Consider the following 23488-nt stretch of genomic DNA (forward strand, 5'->3'; position numbering starts at 1 on the left):
ATTTTACGTTGCTGCAAAGCTTTCATAGCTGCCTTCATAGAAGTAGTTTGGGTCTCATACTGCTGCATTACACCAGTTGAATTGTTATTTTATTAGAAGTATTTGGAGAAGTCTGGTCTTATGCAGATAATGTAGTTGGAAAAAGGAGTAGTATTCTAATAATCTTTTCAACTAACTAGATATTCTACTCTGGTACTACACAAAAACTCAAGTGATGGCTTCTTAAAGTTTAATTAGTTACAATGTGGAGTCAGAAACAATACCGGGAAACTTTTCATACTCTTAAAATTTACTGGTCTCTTTTTCATTTTGGAAAGTTCTTTTAGTCATACAAAATAAAATTAAATTCATTAATATTACCACTGGCTTGTCAGAAAAGTAAGTATTGGGAGGCAGTTAGGTTCATGATGACAGATTATATTTTTCACAATACTAATTTTCATGTGAATACCTGAATTTTATGATTGGCAACCACATACTGTCAGTAGTTGTCTTGAAGTGACAGATTACCTTCACTTATTTTTGAGAAAATGCTTGCCAAATACCCAAGTCTGAAAAAGTGGTTTGTCAGTCATTCCTTCAAGGATAAAATGGTGTTCCATGAAAAAAAGTGGCTAGTTCAGCTTGCAACTCAAATAGTCACACAAGTTCTTTTCTTTAGGCATACACAATTAATCTCTGGAATTCACTTGAAGTGCTTTATGTGTACTTCCATTTTGTCAAACAGAATATTTAAAATGTGCTCAAGAACAAGCTTTAGTAAAATTAATGGTTTTTACTGTTTCATCAGTATTATTACTAAGTGAAAAATGGCTTGTCACTTTTTTTAAGCTAAAGTGTGTTTTAATCTAGTTAATTTGGCTCTGTTTGGGGAGGAAAACAATGGGAGAAGGTAGAGCAGAACCACATACATTTGAGACTAGATTCATTTACTCTGACAAGTGAGAAGAAACATCCACTGCATAAAAATAATTTGTATCTGCATATTCCAGCAGATACAAATTTTGAACACTTAAAATATGTATCCTTTACAGATTCACACCAACTTAGCCTTGTATACAGAAGCAAAAAGTAAAAATACATGATAGTATTATAAGAGTACAGAATCATTTGAGAAGCTGCCAGATACTGTAGATGAACAAATGCATACAAATGCTGCTCTAGGCTGACCAATTACCCACATGAGCAGCAATTATATTAGCGTGCAAAGGCAATTGGAGGGAAAATTGGACTCTATGGACATCCAGCTGAGCAAACAGTACTGAGGAAGGATAGAGGATATGTGCTAGTTTGGAGAAAAACTAAGCTAACTTAAAAAAATATTTGTATCAGTCACAGCACATTCTTTGTATGTCCTCTGGATGACTAGTATTTTCAAATTAGGCCCCTTCTCCAAACGAGAAAGCACCTCTGCTTAAAGATCAAACACCATAAAAATAGCAATTTGTTTTGCATTTTTTAAAAAGCTAGACTATTGAGGAAATTAGGAACTTGAAATAATACAATTACGAGCACTCAGATGCTACTGTAGATATGCATTTGAGTGTGTCTTTAGTAGTAAGTTTAATTGTAGCATGGTTTGGGTGATATTTATCCTTCTTAGTATTGAAATTTACAACTTTAAAAAATTAGATGTGTTCTCTCCTTCCCAAAAGTAGCTACTGGCCATAACTGAATGTTTGAGTACCTAATATGAGCTGGAGGTTTTACAGTTCCACATTGAAACTATGAGTGAGTAATCCTAGATGAAGTCATGCCCAACAAGTTAATGAAATTTGTTGTATAGCCTGTGTCAGCTTTGTAACTGTAGACCAGATATCCTCATTATATTAAACAGGTTCATATTTTAATGCTATCTAGAAGTAACCAATATCAGGGATTTTTGGTTGGTCTACACTTGTAACTTGATGTCTGTCTTTAAGAGAATTCTTCAATGTTCAAAAGCATTTCAGATATTTTCATCGTGGAAAAGTACCCACAATGTAGAAAATACTGATCCAATCAGTACAGTACTGTGCTGTGAAGTGCTCTAATTTTTGTCATTTACTTTTCATGGGCATTTTTTACATTTGAAAGTCTCCAATAATTTGGGTGATCACTGTTGTAGGAAGCTTCCGAAAGGGTCTTCAGTGATCCCCACTTTCTGGTATTCTGTAGAATCTTCTTTTCCCTCCTCAGAGATGAACACTGTTTTAAACATGGTATGTAACATTCTGATACATGTTTTCATACTTTATGTAAACATGAAAAATATTTTGTTTGATCAGTTTTTAAAATTTATATAACCCCTCCCACAACAGCCCTGATCTCTTGTCCCTACTTTCCCGTGGCCCCCATAGCACTTATTACCATTTAGAACAAAATGGAAAAAATGCCCATTACCAAAGTCTTCACTCCCACCCTCCTTCCCAAAAGTAGCTACTAGCCATAATTTGGTGTGCATCATTCCACTTCCCTTTTTTCACATTATCATATGTTACATGATATATTCCTGTCATATAATGATATATGATTATCCCTATTAACACATAATAACTTTTTTTTTTGAGACAGGGTCTGCCTCTATCATCCAGGCTGGAGTGCAGTGGTGCAATCTCAGCTCACTGCAGCTTCCACCTCCCAGGCTCAAGCTGTTCTTCCATATCCAGCTAATTTTTATATTTTTTGTAGAGTCAGGGTTTTGCCATGTGGCCCAGGCTGGTGTCTATCTCCTGAGCTCAAGCAATCTGCCCGTCTTGGCCTCCCAAAATGCTGGTTATAGGCATGAGCCACCATGCCCAGCCTCTTCTTTTCTGTACAATTCATCATATCAGTAAACTATATTTAACCATGCCTCTATAGTGGACATCATACAGATTTTCTTTTGCTATTAGTAACAGTGCTACGGAGAACAGTCTTGTGCAGAAATATTTGTACCCATTTGCTAGTATTTCTATAGGTAAAGTCTAGACATGAAATTGACAAGTCAAAGGATGTACATATTTTTGATTTTGATAGGAAGTACCAAAATATCTTCCAAAATTCTTTACACACATTCTCAAATGAGTACTGCTAATCTTGAAAATTTGTAGCAAAGTAATAGAGGTGAGCGTCTGTTTTTTTTTCTCTTGCATATTCCTTGTTTATGGTTTTTGACTAGGTTGTTTACCTTGTTGAATGTTAGTAACTTTTTATTAATATATTTTCTGGATATTATTTTTTAATCTATTTAATAGGTTTCTAAATTTGAGCCAAGTCTCTTGTTACTTTTGCTGTATAACAGCCCCAAACTTAGTGACATAAAACAACCAACCATTTTTAAAAAATTTATTTATTATCCTTTAAGTTCTGGGGTACATGTGCAGATCGTGCAGGTTTGTTACATAGGTATACACATGCCATGGTGGTGGTTTGCTGCATCCATCACCCCATCATCTACCTTAGGTATTTCTCCTAATGCTATCCCTTCCCAATCCCTCCACCCTCTGCTATTCCTCCTCTAGCCCCTCACCCACCAGGTCCCAGTGTGTGATGCTCCCCTCCCTGTGTCTGTGTATTCTCATTGTTCAACACCCGCCTATGAGTGACAACATGCGATGTTTGATTTTCTGTTCTTGCGTCAGTTTGCTTAGAATGATGATTTCCAGATTCATCCTTGTCCCTAGAAAGGACACGAACTCATCATTTTTTATGGCTGCATAGTATTCCATAATGTATATGTGCCACATTTTCCTTGTCTAGTCTATCATTGATGGGCATTTGGGTTGGTTCCAAGTCTTTGCTATTGTGAACAATGCTGCAATAAACATGTGTGCATCTGTCTTTATAATAGAAATAATTATAATCCTTTGGGTATATACCCAGTAATGGGATTGCTGGGTCAAATGCTATTTCTATTTCTAGATCCTTGAGGAACCGCCACACTGTCTTCCACAATGGTTGAATTAATTTGCACTCCCACCAACAGTGGAAAAGTGTTCCTATTTCTCCACATCCTCTCTAGCATCTGTTGTCTCCAAATTTTTTAATGATTGCCATTCTAACTGGTGTGAGGTGGTATCTCAATGTGGTTTTGATTTGCATTTCTCTAATGACCAGTGATGATGAGCTTTACCATTTTTTTATGGTCATTGTTTCTCTGGGCCAGGCATTCAGAAAGGGCACAGAAGCTTTTCTTTGTTCCATAGTGTCTGAGGTCTTAGCTGGAAGACTGAAAGACAGTGGAAGATTCTATGGCTGGCAACTGCAATCAACAGAAGCCTCATTTAGTCACATAACTGTTGGTTGATGCTAGCTGTCAGCTGAGAGCTCAGCTTGGGCTATCATCCAGAACACATACACATACCTCTCCATATAACTGGGCTTCCTTACAGCATGGTGGCTAGGTTCTAGAAGACAGTGGCCCAAGAGAACCAGAAAGAAACGATATCACCTTTTATCACCTAGCTTAAGACATCACAAACCTACTGTAGTCACAAGCATGCCCAGAGTAGTGGGAGAAAACATAGACTCTATTTCATGGGAATAGTGTCAGAATCACATTTCACAGGAAAAGTAGGATGGAAGATATTGTTGAGGACGTCTTTGGAAAATTAAATTTGCCCAATCATTATGTTGTATGGAAGAACTAAACTACCTTGAAATTTAATAGTTTTCATTATGTCTTCTGGGTTTTATTACCTTGTTTAGAAAGTCCTTTCCTAAATCGAAATTGTGTATTTTCCTTCATTAAAAAAAAAAAAAACTTTGCTATTTTTGTTTTTTTAAATATTATGCTCTTGAATCCATTTGGAGTTTATTTTCATAAACTCCAATGTAGCTTTATTTTTATAAACGTCAATGTTTTATAAATGTCAATGCATATTTTTGGAAACTTTTGTTTCTGTAATAGTGTATAGTGAGAAACTAAATTATTTCAGATGAACAAAATATTAACAGCACATAAGACCTGATAATATAAATCTCCTAAAGGAAAACGTAGGGGAAGAGCTTCATAACATTGTTGACTTCTTCGAGATAACACCAAAAGCACAAGCAATAAAAGCAAATATAGACAAGTGGGGCTACATCAACTTTAAAAGCTTCTGCACAGCTAGGGAGAGTTAATAGAATCAAAAGGCAGCCTATCAAATAGGAGATGATATTTTCAAACCACATATTTACAAGAGGTTAATCAAAATACAAAAGGAGCTCCTACAACTTAATAGCAAGAAAAAAATCCATATAAAGCCTGATTAAATAATAGGCAAAGGACTTTAATAGATATTTCCTCAAAGAAGACACACAAATGACCAACAGGTAAATGAAGAGATGCTCAACATCACTCATAGAGAAAATGTAAAACTACAACGAGGTATCATCTCACAATTGTTAGAATGGCCGTTTGAAAAAATCATGTTGGTGAGGATGTGAAGACATTGGAACCCTTTGGTACTGTTACTGGGGGTGTAAAATGGTGCAGCTGTTTTGAAAAATGGTATGGAAGTTCCTCAAAGAATTAAAAATAGAAATGCTTTATGATCCAGGATTCCCACTTCTGGATATTTTTCCCAAAAAAATGAAATCAAGATCTTGAAGAGATCTTTGCACTCCCCAGTTCATTGATGTGTTATTCGTAATAGCCAAGAGATGGAAACAACCAAAATGCCCATTGAAGGGTGAATGAATTTAGAAAATTTGGTATATACACACAATGGAATGTTATTCAGCCGTAGAAAAGAAAGGAAATACTGTTAGATGCTACAACTCGAACCTTGAAAACATTTTGCTAAGTGAAATAAGCCAGCCACAGAAGGACAAATGCTGCATGATTTCACCAATATATTTAACATAGACTCATAGAAACAGTAGAATGGTGGCTGCTGTGGGCAGGGATAATTGGGGAACTGTTGTTCAAAAGGTATAGAGTTTCAGTCACGCAAGTTTAAAAAGTTCTAGAGCTCTGTTGTATAACATTATGCTTATAGTACTCCACTACACTTAAAATTTAACAATACTGTATATTTAAAAATTTACTGAGGATTGATCTCATGTGCTTTTTACCACAGTGCAAAATAATGTGAAATATAAAAAATAAGATCTGAAAAGTTTAATACTAAATTTGTATAATTAAAAAAATACCAAGATTAATCACATATTAGTATTTTGCTTTCTTTGTTTCAGTTTTCTCACTTTGTTTTCTAAAAACATGAAATATTACAGATACATCTAAATCCTCATTCTGCAGTTTTCTTCTCCAGAGCTACCCACCATCCTAAAGCCAGTGTGAATTATTTTCATGAATGTTTTTGTACTTTTACAATGTATGTAGCATCCATAAATGATACTATTTTAAAATTTTACATTTATGTAAATTTTAATCAGCATCATATTTTTTAAACAAAATATCTTTATTCATGTAGATCTGGACCATTCATTATAAATCCCACAGAACAGTTATTTGAATAAACTGTAGTTTATATATTATTCACTAAGAGGATTATTTCCTTTGTTATTAACTTGTTGAAAGAGGAGTGAAATAGTGAAATGGTAAGGTATGTGCATCTTCAACTGTAAAAGCTTTCCCAAATTGCTCTTTAAAGTAGTCAAACCAATTTGCACTCCAACCAACATATATATCATTTCATCTTCCCCCACATCCTCACTAACCCTTGATAACATTATATATAATGAATTTTTCCAATTTGTTGTTGATCTATATTTTTGCATCATTTGCCAGGAATCTAATGTAATTTTCTGGAAAATGTCTTTGTAAATATCAAGAGAAAAAGTGAATAAAAACATGACTCTAGGAACTCAATAATTCATGAAGGATATATTTTCTTAAAAAGACAAGGGATGCGTCAACATCTAAGAGTATAAATAGGAATCAAAAATTATGCTCTTGTGAGGTAGCCAGAGATAAACCACATTAAACAATACTTAGAGTTTGACCCTTACTCTAAAGTTCAGGGTCCACTTGATTGTGTTTGTTCCTTAATAAAGAGTAGTAATTCCATTTCTTTATCTTTCTCAGGTAGAATTAATTTTGTAAAGTCCTTGTAAAAATAAGTATTGCCTGTTGAGATTGTATTTTTATATTTTGTTTATCTAGCAAACCAAGATTAACTCAATAATTTATATATCATATGTGGGTAAATTAATGAGCTTTGGTTGCATTTATATAAAAGTAGTTGAATCCAAATCTTTCACGTTACAGATGTGCTTGTTACTGGGTTTTGACAGGAGTAGAACCCACAGTGCAGAAAAATGTCACAGCAATTTTTTGTTTAGTACATTTTTTCATATCTGATTTGCAGTGTCATTTGTGTCCTTGAAGTACAGCATATATTTAATTCTTCTAGTGGTTATGTTAAAAATTTTGGAAGCATTTACCCATATTTTTCTAATTGTAATATTCATGTAATATTCATTTAAGAAATGGTATCTGCTAGTATCCCCTCCCATTTGAAATAAGAAATTCTCATGCTATGTTTTTCAGCTCCATCAGGTCATTTATGTTCTTCTCTAAGCTGGTTATTCTAGTTAGCAATTCCTCTAACCCTTTTTTCAAGGTTCTTAGCTTCCTTGCATTGGGTTAAAACATACTTCTTTAGCTTGGAGGAGTTTGTTATTACTCACCTTCTGAAGCCTACTTCTGTCAATTCATCAAACTCATTCTTTGTCCAGTTTTGTTCCTTTGCTGGTGAGGAGCTGAAATCCTTTGAAAGAGAAGAGGCATTCTGGTTTTTGGAATTTTCAGCCTTTTTGCTCTGGTTTTTCTTAATCTTTGTGGATTTATCTACCTTTGGTCTTTGATGTTGGTGAGCTTCAGATGGGGTTTTTGTGTGGATGTCCTTTTTGTTGATGTTGATGCCATTCCTTTCTGTTTGTTAGTTTTCCTTCTAACAGGCTCCTCTTCTGCAGGTCTGCTGGAGTTTGCTGGAGGTCCACTCCAGACCCATCTGCCTGGCTATCACCAGCAGAGGCTGTAGAACAGCAAAGAATGCTGCCTGTTCCTTCCTCTGGAAGCTTTGTCCCAGAGGGACACCAACCAGATGCCAGCTGGAACTCTCCTGTATGAGGTGTCTGTCAACCCCTGCTGGGAGGTGTCTCCCCATCAGGAGGCATGGGGGTCAGGGACCCACTTGAGGAGGCAATCTTTCCCTTTACAGAGCTTGAGCACTGTACTGGGAGATCTGCTGCTCTCTTCAGAGCCAGCAGACAGGAACATTTAAGTCTGCTGAAGTTGTGCCCAGAACTGCCCATTCCCCCAGGTGCTCTGTCCCAGGGAGATAGGAGTTTTATCTATAAGCTTCTGACTCGGGATGCTGCCTTTCTTTCAGAGATGCCCTGCCCAGAAAGGAGGAATCTAGAGAGGCAGCCTGGCTACAGCAGCTTTGCAGCACTGCGGTGGGCTCCGTCCAGTTTGAACTTCCCAGTGGCTTTGTTTACACTGTGAGCAGAAAACTGCCTACTGAAGCTTCAGTAATGGCAGATACCCCTCCCCACACCAAGCTCGAGCATACCAGGTCAACTTCAGACTGCTGTGCTGGTGGTGAGAATTTCAAGCCAGTAGTCTTAGCATGCTGGGCTTCATTGGGGTGGGATCTGCCAAGCTAGACCACTTGGCTCCCTGGCTTCAGCCCCCTTTCCAGGGGAGTGAATGATTCTATCTCATTGGTGTTCCAGGCGCCACTGGGATTTGAAAAAAAAAAAACTCCTGCTGCTAGCTCAGTGTCTGCCCAAACAGCCAGCCAGTTTTGTGCTTGAAACTCAGGGCCCTGGTGGCATAGGCACCTGAGGGAATCTCCTGGTCTGTGGGTTGTGAAGACCATGGGAAAAGCATAGTATCTGGGGTGGAATGCACCATCCCTCACGGCACAATCCTTCATGGCTTCCCTTGGCTAGAGGAGGGAGTTCCCCAACTGCTATGCTTCCCAGATGAGGCAATGCTCCATCCTGCTTCTGCTCACTCTCTGTGGGTTACACCCACTGTCTAACCAGTCCCAATGAGATGAGCTGGGTACCTCAGTTGGAAATGCAGAAATCACCCATCTTCTGTGTTGATCTCACTGGGAGCTGAAGACTGGAGCTGTTCCTCTTTGGCCATCTTGCCAGCCCCATAAAGGCACTTCTTATATGGCAGCAGCAAGGGAGAATCATATTCTTTTTTATGTTTATCTGTTTGTTAAATTTCTCACTCAGGGATGGGTGAGGTGGCTCATGTCTGTAATCCTAGCACTTTGGGAGGCCAAGGTGGGAGGATCTCTTGAGCTCAGGAGTTTGAGACCAGCCTGGGTGATATGGTGAAATCCTGTCTCTATAAAAAAAAAAAAAAAAAATTAGCCAGTCATGGCATGGCATGGCACGTGCTTGTGGTCCCAGCTACTTGGGAGGCTGGGGTGGGAGGATCACCTGTGCTGGGAGAGGCTGAGGCTGCAGTGTGAGCCATGATTGTGCCACTGCACTCTAGCTGGGGTGACAGAGTGAGACCCTGTCTTAAAAATAAATAAAAACATTAAATAAATAAATTGTTTATTCAGATTATGAATTGCTTTTCTAAATTTTGTATAGTTTGCCTTCTGTTATATTTCACTGAGCTTCTTTAATATCATTATTCTGCATTTTTTTCCAGGCATTTCATAGATTTTTTGTTGTTGTTGGAATCTTTTAGTGGAGAATCATTGTGTTCTTTTGAAGTGTCACATTTCCCTGCTTTTTCATGTTTCTTGTGTCCTTACCTTGGTATCTGCACATCTCATGTAATAGTTGCTTCTTCCTTTTTTATGGATTGGCTTTCATAGGGAAACACTTTTTCCTATAGATGTATCTATAGTGTTGGTTGAGTAGAGCACTTTGGTTTTGATTCTGAGTGGGCACAGTAGTGTAGTTGTATTTTTTCTATGGGTGTAATCAGCATCAGTAGTGTCTGTGAGTTCACAGTAGCTTAGGCGATGGTTGTTAGTGAAGTGTGTGGTGAGGCTTTGCTGGAGATGAGGACACCAGGTGGGCTAGTACTCAGTCAACAGTGGTAGATGCAGTTGGCCAGGTATGTTGGCCCTTGGGCCTTTGGACAGCATAAATGGACACTGTAGTAGTAGGTCTAGGTGGACTAATCCTTGAGCCTCCAGGCAGCTTGCTCTGGACTGGTTGTGGAGGCAGTGGGTCAGACAGGTCGGTGGGCCCTTGGACCTTTGGTCAGTATATATGGCTTTGATAATGCCAGTAGTGGTCGTGGGCCAACCCTCAGGCCCCCAAGCAGCATGTATGGGCATCAGCTGTGGTGGCAGTGAGCTGGGTAGGCAAGTTCTCTGGCCCCCAAGTTGTTTGGAAGGGAGGGCGTGTTAGTGGTGGTGGGTAGAGTGGGTCAGTTCTCAGGTACCCAGATGACATGTCTGGGTATTGGCAGGCTGGATGGGTCTGTCTTTAGGCCCCCAGAAGGTAGGCACAGGTGGTGGTGGTGGTGGGCAGAGCAGGCCTGTTGTCAGGGCCCATGTTGCTGTGTGTGACTGCCAGGCGTGGCAGGTAGGGCAGATCAATTCTCAGGCTCTTGGTTGGATAGAGGCATCAGTGGCAGTGGGTGGGACAGACCTGACCTCAGACCCCTGGATGGTATGTGCAGGTGCTAGCAGTGAGGGCTGAGGCAGACCTGTTCTCAGGCCCCTGTGTGGCACTGGGGCAAGCTGGTACCTAGGTCCCCTGAAAGCACATGCAGGTGTGCAGCGACTGCTGCTAGGGAAGGGACTGGGTTGCTGTCAGTGGCAGTGGCCCAAGGCCAGCTGCTCTCAGACTGAGGAGTGTGTGCTCAGCTCCCTTTGTCCCAGAGCGGCCTCTCTGGTGCACTGCACTGTCTGTTCCCTGGGATGTAGGACACTGCTTGGGCTAGAGTGCTGGGTACCCAGCCACACTGCTGAGTCTAGCCAGCATTGTGCTGCTGCAGTCCTCTTGGATGTCGTAGAATGGCAGCAAGGCTCCAGGGATGTGGAGACGCAAGAGAGTGTTTGGCCCCAGGGAAGGCTGTAGTCTGGTGGGAGCTGAGCTCTCAGATAGTACCCTGCTATAGTTGCTTGAGTCTCGGGGGTGTGTGGGCCTCATCCAAAACAAACTCCCTCTCTGACAAGCTATTGCATGGACTCCAGGCATTTCCCTATGCTAGTCTCAGGGCCTGCGAGGGCTGAGGGGCTCTTCCTGGGCTAAGATTGCAAGAGTCTGCAGTGGAAAAGTGAACTACAGGGGGATCTCTCACTTACCTTTTCCCTGAACTGGAATGTTTCTCTTGGCTATGAGCCTATCTCAACCAGGCTGGCTGCTTCACTTCTCTCTCCTCCTATGCCTCAGAAGTTCTGACACTGCCCTGCTGAATTCCAGTGTTCTCTCTAAGGCACTCTATTCAGTGTGTGATCATCTACTCACTGTTTTGGGCCTTTCTGGAGGAGGCAAGTGCCAGGTACCTCTAGCCACCAGCCAGTAATTTATTCTATTAGGAATTCTGGGATATTTTGTTCTCTGTTTTTTGGGTTTTGTTTTTTCAGAATTTTTTGCTTTTTCTTAATCAGACAGTTCCAACGCAATTTCCAGGAATGAAGCAATAGACAAAGGAAGTCTTCCTGTCTGAATTCAGGCATTTGTTGGTCAAGCTCTTGCTAGTTTTCTTATTTTCTCGGGGATGAGGACCAGGAAGTGGTACCAGATCTTAGTCCCCACTGTTCTTCCCAGAAGGACCAGTGCATACTCTCACTGTTCTGCTCTTGGAGAGTTAGCCTATCATACACAAAAGCTTTGTGTGTGTATGTGGGACGATTTCTAGGGACACCACCTATTCCCAGCTAGCTGTCCTCACCTTACACACACTTCTTCAGGGCACTGGGCCCCATCTCATCATACCAACACCTTAGGGGCTTTCATGAGGTACAGCCTCAGGTTGCCACTGAAGAATGATGCTGCATGTACCACTGCTACAGAAGGAGTAGGTGAAAAGACACTGGGGGTCATACGCATTCTGCTGTTCCATTTTGTTGCTAGGCCAAATTCCATTGTTACCAATCCTCAATTTGTTATCTATTCATTTACTATAAATATTTGGGTTGTTTTCCATTTTTTATACTATATATAAAACTGCCATGAGCATTCATATGCAAGTCTTTGTAAAGACATGTTTTCATTTCCCTTGGATAAATGCCTTAGAGTAGAATTACTGGGTTGAACGGTTGGTTTGTTTGATTTAATAAGAAACTGCCAGATTTTCCATGATCATGCCATTTTACACTCCCACCAGCAATGTATGAGTGTTCCAGTTGCTCCATGTCTTTTCCAGCACTTGGCATTATAGGTCTTTTTAAGTTTAAGCCACTCTAGTATATCTGGTTGTGATTTTAATTTACATTTGCCTGATGGCTAATGATGTTGAACATCTTTCATGTGCATATTGACGAATCTTGTATTTTCTTTTTTTGGAGATGCCTTTTCATTATTTTTCCTTGTGGCATTTGCAGCCAATGGAGATGTCCTTTCAAATCTTTTGACCATTTTTAATTGGGTTGTCTTCTTACTGAGTCAAAAGGGTTTGTTATATATCCTGGATACCATTCCTTTGTCAGATGTATTTGTATTTTCTTCCTGTTTGTTACTTGCATGTTTTAAAATTCAGCTATTGTATTGTGCACAATTGAATATTTTGTAGTAAATGTATAGTTGTACAACCTTCACCAAAATTCAGTTTTAGAACATTCCCATCACCTTATGAAGACCCTTTGTACCCAGGCAACCACTGATATGCTTTTATTCTCTATAGATTTGATTTTTCTAGGCAGTTACTATAAATGGAATCATACAATATGTAGTCTTTCATATCTCTTTTCACTTAGTATCACGTTTTTGAGGTTCATGTATGTTGTATCATGTGTCAGTAATCTATGCCTTTTTATTGTTGAACAGAACTCCATCTTATGAATATGCCGTATTTTGCTTATTCATTTATCAGTTTATGAACATATGGATTGCTTTCGGTTTTGGGCTATTACGAGTAATGCTGCTTTGAATTTACATAAAAGTGTGTAGACATATGCTTTATTTATCTGGGGTAGGCACCTAAGAATGGAAATCTACATTGAATGTTATATTTGTATTTAACTTTTTAACTAGTTTTAAAAGTGTATGTAACATTTTACTTGCCTACTAGAAATGTATGAGGGTTTCAGTTTTCCACATCTGCACTAATAACTTATCTTTTTGATTATAACCATCCTAGTGAATATCTAGTAGTATTTCATTGTGGTTTTAATTTTAAATTCTCAAATGGCTAATAATGTTGAACATATTTTTATGTGTGTATTTTTATGTGTATGTTTATTAACCATTTGGATATCTTCTCTGATAAACTGTCTATTCAGATGTTTTGCCCATTTGTTAAATTGTTTACTTATTATTACTGTTACAAGAATTATATGTTCTACATACAAAGGCTTTATCAGATATATGATTTGCAAATATTTTCTTTTAGTTTGTGGCTTGGCTTTTCATTTTCTTAATGATGTCCTTTGAAGTCCAAAATTTTTGATTTTGATGAATTCCAATTTATCATTTTTTTTTCTTTTTTTTTTTTAATTGCATTTTAGGTTTTGGGGTACATGTGAAAATCATGCAAGGTTGTTGCATAGGTGCATACGTGGCAGTGTGATTTGCTGCATTCCTCCCCTTCACCTATATCTGGCATTTCTCCCCATGCTATCTCTCCCCAACTCCCCACCCCCCCGTCCCCCCCCACTCCCCGCCAACAGACCCCAGTGTATAGTGCTCCCCTCCCTGTGTCCATGTGCTCCCATTGTTCAACACCCACCTATGAGTCAGAACATGTGGTGTTTGATTTTGTGTTCTTGTGTCAGTTTGCTGAGAATGATGGTTTCCAGGTTCATCCATGTCCCTACAAAGGATGCGAACTCATCATTTTTGATGGCTGCATAATATTCCATGGTGTATATGTGCCACATTTTTCCTGTCCAGTATATCATTGATGGGCATTTGGGTTGGTTCCAGGTCTTTGCTATTGTAAACTGTGCTGCAATGAACATTCGTGTGCATGTGTCCTTATAGTAGAACGATTTATAATCCTTTGGATATATACCCAGAAATGGGATTGCTGGGTCAAATGGAATTTCTATTTCTAGGTCCTTGAGGAATCGCCACACTGTCTTCCACAATGGTTGAACTAATTTACACTCCCACCAACAGTGTAAAAGTGTTCCTATTTCTCCACATCCTCTCCAGCATCTGTTGTCTCCAGATTTTTTAATGATCGCCATTCTAACTGGCATGAGATGGTATCTCAATGTAGTTTTGATTTGCATTTCCCTAATGACCAGTGATGATGAGCATTTTTTCATATGCTTGTTGGCCTCATGTATGTCTTCTTTTGTAAAGTGTCCGGTCATATCCTTCACCCATTTTTGAATGGGCGTGTTTGTTTTTTTCTTGTAAATCTGTTTTTGCTCGTTGTAAATTCTGGATATCAGCCCTTTGTCAGACGGGTAGGCTGCAAAAATTTTTTCCCATTCTGTTGGTTGCCGATTCACTCTATTGACTGTTTCTTTCTCCGTGCAGAAGCTGTGGAGTTTGATCAGGTCCCATTTGTCTATTTTGGCTTTTGTTGCCAATGCTTTTGGTGTTTTGGTCATAAAGTCCTTGCCTATGCCTATGTCCTGAATGGTTTTGCCTAGGTTTTCTTCTAGTGTTTTAATGGTGTTAGGTCTTATGTTTAAGTCTTTAATCCATCTGGAGTCAATTTTAGTGTAAGGTGTCAGGAAGGGGTCGAGTTTCTGCTTTCTGTATATGGCTAGCCAGTTTTCCCAACACCACTTATTGAACAGGGATTCCTTTCCCCATTGCTTGTTTTTTTCAGGTTTGTCAAAGATCGGGTGGTTGTAGATATGTTGTGTCGCCTCCGATGCCTCTGTTCTGTTCCATTGGTCTATATCTCTGTTTTGGTACCAGTACCATGCTGTTTTGATTACTGTAGCCTTGTAGTATAGTTTGATGTCCAGTAGTGTGATGCCTCCCACTTTGTTCTTTTTGCTTAGAATTGACTTGGCTATGCGGGCTCTCTTGGTTCCATATGAAGTTTAAGGTGGTTTTTTCCAGTTCTGTGAAGAAGGTCATTGGTAGCTTGATGGGGATAGCGTTGAATCTGTAAATTACTTTGGGCAGTATGGCCATTTTCACGATACTGATTCTTCCTAACCATGAACATGGAATGTTTCTCCATCTGTTTGTGTCCTCTCTTATTTCGTTGAGCAGTGGTTTGTAGTTCTCCTTGAAGAGGTCCTTTATGTTCCTTGTTAGTTGTATTCCTAGATATTTTATTCTCTTTGTAGCAATTGTGAATGGCAGTTCGCTCTTGATTTGGCTTTCTTTAAGTCTGTTATTGGTGTATAGAAATGCTTGTGATTTTTGCACATTGATTTTGTATCCTGAGACTTTGTTGAAGTTGCTTATCAGTTTCAGGAGATTTTGGACTGAGATGATGGGGTCTTCTAGATATACAATCATATCGTCTGCAAATAGAGACAATTTGACTTCCTCCTTTCCTAATTGAATACCCTTTATTTCCTTTTCTTGTCTGATTGCTCTGGCTAGAACTTCCAGTACTATATTGAATAGGAGTGATGAGAGAGGGCATCCTTGTCTAGTGCCAGATTTCAAAGGGAATGCTTCCAGTTTTTGCCCATTCAGTATGATATTGGCTGTCGATTTGTCATAAATAGCTTTTATTATTTTGAGATACGTTCCGTCGATACCTAGTTTATTGAGAGTTTTTAGCATAAAGGGCTGTTGAATTTTGTCGAAGGCCTTCTCTGCATCAATTGAGATAATCATGTGGTTTTTGTCTTTGGTTCTGTATATGTGGTGAATTACATTTATAGACTTGCGTATATTGAACCAGCCTTGCATCCCCGGGATGAATCCTACTTGATCATGGTGGATAAGCTTTTTGATGTGCTGTTGCAATCGGCTTGCCAGTATTTTATTGAAGATTTTTGTATCTATGTTGATCATGGATATTGGCCTGTAGTTTTCTTTTCTTGTTGAGTCTCTGCCGGGTTTTGGTATTAGGATGATGTTGGTCTCATAAAATGATTTAGGAAGGATTCCCTCTTTTTGGATTATTTGGAATAGTTTCAGTAGGAATGGTACCAGTTCCTCTTTGTATGTCTGGTAGAATTCGGCCGTGAACCCATCTGGACCTGGGCTTTTTTTGGGTGGTAGGCTCTTAATTGCTGCCTCGACTTCAGACCTTGTTATTGGTCTAGTCAGGGTTTCGACTTCTTCCTGGTTTAGGCTTGGGAGGAGGCAACTGTCCAGGAATTTATCCATTTCTTCTAGGTTTTCTAGTTTATGTGCATAGAGTTGTTTGTAATAATTTCTGATGATGGTTTGAATTTCTGTGCAATCTGTGGTGATATCCCCTTTATCATTTTTTATTGCATCTATTTGGTTATTCTCTCTTTTCTTTTTTATTAGTCTGGATAGTGGTCTATTTTGTTGATCTTTTCAAAAAACCAGCTCCTGGATTTATTGATTTTTTGTAGGGTTTTTCGTGTCTCTATCTCCTTCAATTCTGCTTTGATCTTAGTTATTTCTTGTCTTCTGCTAGCTTTTGAGTTTTTTTGATCTTGCTCCTCTAGCTCTTTCAATTTTGACGATAGGGTGTCAATTTTAGATCTCTCCTTTCTTCTCATGTGGGCACTTATTGCTATATATTTTCCTCTAGAGACTGCTTTAAATGTGTCCCAGAGATTCTGGTATGTGGTGTCTTCATTCTCGTTGGTTTCGAAGAACATCTTTATTTCTGCCTTCATTTCAGTGTTTATCCAGTCTACATTCAGGAGAAAGTTGTTCATTTTCCATGAAGCTGTGCGGTTCTGGGTTGGTTTCTGAATTCTGAGTTCTAACTTGATTGCACTGTGGTCTGAGAAGACTGTTTGTTATGGTTTCCATTCTTTTGCATTTGCTGAGTAGTGATTTACTTCCAATTATGTGGTCAATTTTAGAGTAGGTGTGATGTGGTGCTGAGAAGAATGTATATTCTGTGGATTTGGGGTGGAGAGTTCTGTAAATGTCTATTAGGTTTGCTTGTTCCAGGTCCGAGTTCAAGTCCTGGATATCCTTATTAATTTTCTGTCTCGTTGATCTGTCTAATATTGACAATGGGGTGTTGAAGTCTCCCACTATTATTGTGTGGGAGTCTAGGTCTCTTTGTAAGTCTTTAAGAACTTGCGTTATGTATTTGGGTGCTCCTGTATTAGGTGCATATATATTTAGGATCGTTAGCTTTTCTTGTTGCATTGATCCCTTTACCATTATGTAATGTCCTTCTTTGTCTCTTTTGATCTTTGTTGCTTTAAAATCTATTTTATCAGAGATGAGAATTGCAACTCCTGCTTTTTTTTGCTCTCCATTTGCTTGGTAAATCTTCCTCCATCCCTTTATTTTGAGTCTTTGTGTATCCTTGCATGTGAGGTAGGTTTCCTGGATACAGCACACTGATGGGTTTTGGCTTTTTATCCAATTTGCCAGTCTGTGTCTTTTGATTGGGGGCATTTAGTCCGTTTACATTTAGGGTTAATATTGTTATGTGTGAATTTGATCCTGTCATTTTGATGCTAGCTGGCTGTTTTGCCCATTGGTTGATGCAGATTCTTCATTGTGTTGATGCTCTTTACCATTTCGTGTGTTTTTGGAGTGACTGGTTCTGGTTGTTCTTTTCTATGTGCAGTGCCTCCTTCAGGAGCTCTTGTAAAGCTGGTCTGGTGGTGATGAAATCTCTGAGTTCTTGCTTGTTCACAAAGGATTTTATTTTTCCTTCACTTATGAAGCTTAGTTTGGCTGGATATGAAATTCTGAGTTGAAAGTTCTTTTCTCTAAGGATGTTGAATATCGGCTCCCACTCTCTTCTGGCCTGTAGGGTTTCTGCTGAGAGATCTGCTGTGAGTCTGATGGGCTTCCCTTTGTGGGTAACCCGACCTTTCTCTCTGGCTGCCCTTAGTATTTTCTCCTTCATTTCAACCCTGGTGAATCTGATGATTATGTGCCTCGGTGTTGCTCTTCTAGAGGAATATCTTTGTGGTGTTCTCTATATTTCCTGGACTTGAATATTGGCCTGCCTTGCTAGGTTGGGGAAGTTTTCCTGGATAATATCCTGGAGAATATTTTCCAGCTTGGATGCATTCTCTTCGTCACATTCAGGTACACCTATCAAACGTAGATTAGGTCTTTTCACATAGTCCCATATTTCTTGTTGGCTTTGTTCATTCCTTTTTACCTTGTTTTCTCTAATCTTGCCTTCTCGTTTTATTTCATTGAGTTGATCTTCTATCTCTGATATCCTTTCTTCTGCTTGGTCAATTCGGCTGTTGAAACTTGTGCATGCTTCGCGAAGTTCTTGTGTTTTTCAGCTCCATCAATTCACTCTTATTCTTCTCTAAGTTGTCCATTCTCGTTAGCATTTCATCAAGTCTTTTTTCAAGGTTCTTAGTTTCTTTGCATTGGGTTAGAACATGTTCTTTTAGCTCATGAAAGTTTCTTATTATCCACTTTCTGAAAGCTGATTCTGTCATTTCATCACACTCATTCTCCATCCAGTCTTGTTCCCTTGCTGGTGGGGAGTTGTGCTCCCTTGTAGGAGGAGAAGTGTTCTGATTTTGGGTGTTTTCATCCTTTTTGCGCTGGTTTCTTCCCATCTTTGTGGATTTATCCGCCTATCGACTATGTAGTTGCTGTCTTTCTGATTTTGGTGATTTTAAGACTGCAGCAGCAGAACTCATAAACCCCCTTTTTCTTCCCTCCCGGTGTTCTGTCCCAGGGAGTTAGGGCTTTATGATTTCCCGCTGTCTTGCTACCGTTTTCCCTGCCCACAAGGTGGCAGCCTAGTCACACTCAGCCTGCAGAGGCTTCGCTGAGCTGCTGTGTGCTCCGCCCAGCTTCCGTGTGAACTTCCCTGCAGTCCTGTTTATATGGGTGTAGTTAGAACTGCTTCCGCTATGTTGGCCTGCCCCTGTAGTGACGGAGTCTCTTTAGTGGCAGGTTGCCTTGGTTACTGCAAATTGCCCTGGGAACTGCAGGGTGTGTCCTAATGGAGGACGCCCCTCCCCCACAGAGCTGGACCGACCCAGGTTCAGTTGTGTTTCCTGTGGCGCTTTCTTTGCCCTGGAATCTCCTGGCTTGACTCCCTGTTTCAGCTCCCCTTGCTGGCTTACCGGGGACTCGGTCTCACTCACTCTGCAGGCGGAGCCACTGCCCCTGCCTCAGGGCGCAGGCCAAGCGGCTGCGCCAGTCAAACCAGCCACGCTGGCGACCCGTGGGGCTCTTCCGCCTGTGAATCTCCTGGTCTGTGGGCAGTAAAAATCCACTGCACTGTGAGCCGTTGCATCAGCTGAAGCGGCGGCTCTGAGATTCGTGGTGCGTTTTTGCCTGGGGAATCTCCTGGCTTGACTCCCTGTTTCAGCTCCCCTTGGTGGCTTACAGGGGACTTGGTCGCACTCACTCTGCAGAAGGAGCCACTGCTCCCTGCCTCAGGGTGCAGGCCTAGCGGCCGCGCCACTCAAGCCAGCAGCACTGGCAACCTGTGGTGCTCTTCCCCCTGTGAATCTCCTGGTCTGTGGGCAGTAAAAATCCGTCTGGAAATGCGGCATCCACTCACCCTCTGCGCTTTCTCTCGGAGCTGCAATCGCGAGTTCCTCCTAATCGGCCATCTTGGATCTCTCTCCCAATTTATCATTTTTAAAAGTGATCATGATTTTGGTATTATCTAAGAGCTCTTTGCTTAACCCAAGGTCATGCAGGTTTTATCTAGAAGTTTCATAGTTTTAGAGTTTACATTTATATCTTCTGTGATCCATTTTGAGTTAATTTTTATGTATACTGTGAAGTGAGGGTCTTAGTTTTCTTTGTTTTGTTACATATAAGTAATCCAGTTGTGTCAGTACTATTGGATGAAAAGACTCTTTTCCCATTGAATTGTTTTGGCAAATTTATTGATAATCAATTGATTATAAATTTAATGCTTCTTTCTAGCTTTTGAATTATGTTCCATTGTCCTTATCCTTATAGCAGTACCACTCTGTAGCTTTATATTAAGTTTTGACATAAGGTAGTATAAATCCTCCAGCTTTGTTCTTTTCTTCCAAAATTATTCTACCTATTCTAGCTCCTTTGTATTTTCATATGAATTTTAGGATTATTTGATCCTAATTGGTGCCACTCACCATGCCCATTGCACCATGTCCAGGTCATAGTAGGAACTGTCTACATCTGAAAAAAAGCTTTTCTGTGGAACTGGGGTTTTTATTCTCCAGGTTTTCAAATATCTTATGTCACAACTTTTGAAAGCTTCCTCTATTTGCTTGAGGGCTGTCCATTTCTTAGATGCTGCTCTGTGGGTTCCTTGGTGCCTGTGCTGAGTTGACCAGGAAAAGTTCAGAAACTGGGCCCTGTGCATAACTGTCTCCAAGCCAGGAACAGGGTGCATCCCCTCCTCCTCCCAGTTAATGGCTCAGGGAGCTCTTCCCTCTTAGTGGCTCAGGATCTCTGAGGAGACCAGATGGTGTAGAAGCACCTGCCCCTCACCCTGGGACACTGCCATGCACCATTTTCCATCCTGGGTCATCTCTCTTAAATCTCCAGGACAGTGTTGGTTATGAGGACCCAGTGGCAGAGGTTGGGCTGGACCAGCATGTGGCAGAGCTGTAGCTTAACCAGGGACATGTCCAGAAGTGACTGTCATTGCAGATTATAGGAAAGGACAGTCTTAAAGCTGACCAGGGTGCCTTTCATGTCTTCCTTGTCAACGCATTTCCTTTTCGGTCCTTGAGCAAACATTGTGTTGTGTGTCATGAGGTTGCCTGCCCAGCCCACTGTCTCCATCTCACTCACCACCACTGAATAGGGGGTGACATCTGGCCAGCACAGTGTGGGGCAGATCTATTCAGATTTTTTATTTCTTGTTAAGCCTATCTTGGAAATTTATGCCTTTTTGCTAGGAATTTGTCTGTTTTATCCATGTTATCTAGTACGTTGACATAAAGTTGTTTATAGTAGTCCCTTAAAATCCTTACAATTTTTGTAGTGTCAGTAGTGATGTCCTCTCTTTAATTCCTAATTTTGTTTTCTTTTTTTGTTTTGTTTAGTTAGTGTATCTGTTTTAGTTAGCAATGTTTTCTTTTTTTGTTTTGTTTAGTTAATGTATTTAAAGATTCGTCAATTTTGTTAATCTGTTTAAAGACATACTTTTGTCTTGATTTTCTTTATTATTGTCATTTTCCATTTCCTTTATTTGTACTATAATTTCTAATTTTCACTCTTTCTTTTTTTTCTACTTGTTTTGAGTTTATTTTTGAGTTAGAAGCTTAAGGTATTGGGTTGAAACCCTTATTTTTTCTAATATAGATTTTAAAAACTATAAGTTGAGTTTCCTTCACTACTTTAGCTGTACCACATAAATTTTGATATGTTATGTTCTTTTTTATTCAATTAAAACTGTCTTCATTTCCCATTTGATGCGTTCTTTGATCAAGGATTGTTTAGAAGTATGTTGTCTATTTCCAAATGTGGAGATTTTTCAAATTTGTTTCTGGTGTTGATTTTTAATTTAATTTCATTGTGACTGGAAAACACACTTTGTATGAGTTTAGTCATTTTAGTTTATTAGGATTAATTTTATGGATTAGCATATGATGTATCTTGAGCAATTTTTCACATGTGTTTGAGAAGAACATGTATTCTGATAGTAGTAGGTTACAGCATTCTGTAAATGTCAGTTAGGGTAGTTGGTTGGCATGTTTGTTGAAGTCTTCTATAGCCCCGCTGCTTTTCTATTTAGCTTTTCTATTATTGAGAATGGGGTATTGAAATCTTGAAATATTGTCAAATTGTTATTTCTTCTTTTAATTCTTTCAGGTTTTGCTTTATGTATTTTAGAGCACTGTTGTTAGGTGTGTATAGATTTATTATTGCTATGTGGTCCTGACAGTATACTGTACTGTTGGGTTTATAACAGAGAATACATGTACAAGTCAATATCACTTAAAAAATCCTTCATTAAGTGGTAAATATATATAAATATACATATTTTAAAAGAGAAAGAGGAAGGAAGGAAATGGAATTATATAGAAACAAAGTTACTATATTTTACTGAATTAAATAAATATAAATCCAAAATAGACTGTGATTAGTTACAATGGACATTCTAATTGTTATAGTAACTACTAAGAAAATAAGCCAATAAAATATGCTTAAAATCAATAGAGTAATTAAAATGGTACACTAAAAATAGTTGTTTAATAAAAAAGGCAGGAAGGAACAGAGAAAATGTAAGACACAGAAAACAAATAGTAATATGGCATGCAGACATCCAATTGTACTAATAATACTTTAATGTGAATCGAGTAAAAACCTCAACATAAAGGGAAACATTTTCAGACTCTATAAAAAGAAAGATCCAACTATATGCTGTCTGTAAGATAAAATTTAGATTCAGAATAAATAGGTTGAAAATAAGAAAATTTAAAAACCATACATCATGCAAACAGTAATCATAAGAGCTAGAATAGCTACCTTGATATCAGGCAAAATAGATTATAGGCTAAGAAATATTACTAGAGATAGAAGAATATTTTATAATGGCAAGAGATATACTGAAAGGTTATAATTTAATATCAAACATGTATATATATTTTTTAATTGCACTTTAGGTTCTGGGGTACATGTGCAGAACATGCAGGATTGTTGCATAGGTACCCACGTGGCAATGTGGTTTGCTGCCTCCATCCCCCCATCACCTATATCTGTCATTTCTCCCCATGGTATCCCTCCCCAACTCCCTACCCCACACTGTCCCTCCTCTAGTCCCCCCCAACGGACCCCAGTGTGTGATGCTCCCCTCCCTGTGTCCATGTGTTCTCATTGTTCAACACCTGCCTATGAGTGAGAACATGAGGTGTTTGATTTTCTGTTCTTGTCAGTTTGCTGAGAATGATGGTTTCCAGAGTCATCTATGTCCCTACAAAGGACACAAACTCATCGTTTTTTATGGCTGCATAGTATTCCATGGTGTATATGTGCCACATTTTCCTTGTCCAGTCTATCATCAATGGGCATTTGGGTTGGTTCCAGGTCTTTGCTGTTGCAAACAGTGCCGCAATGAACATATGTGTGCATGTGTCTTTATAATAGAAAGAATTATAATCCTTTGGATATATACCCAGTAATAGGATTGCTGGGTCAAATGGAATTTCTATTTCTAGGTCCTTGAGGAATCACCACACTGTCTTCCACAATGGTTGAACTACTTGACACTCCCACAACAGTGTAAAAGTGTTCCTATTTCTCTACATTCTCTCCAGCATCTTTTGTCTCCAGATTTTTTAATGATCACCATTCTAACTGGTGCGAGATGGTATCTCAATGTGGTTTTGATTTGCATTTCTCTAATGACCAGTGATGATGAGCATTTTTTCATATGTTTGTTGACCTCTTAAAT

Source organism: Aotus nancymaae, unplaced genomic scaffold, assembly GCF_030222135.1.
Source record: "Aotus nancymaae isolate 86718 unplaced genomic scaffold, 86718_ANA_hifiasm-v0.15.2.pri h1tg000003l, whole genome shotgun sequence".
Taxonomy (NCBI): Eukaryota; Metazoa; Chordata; class Mammalia; order Primates; family Aotidae; genus Aotus; species Aotus nancymaae.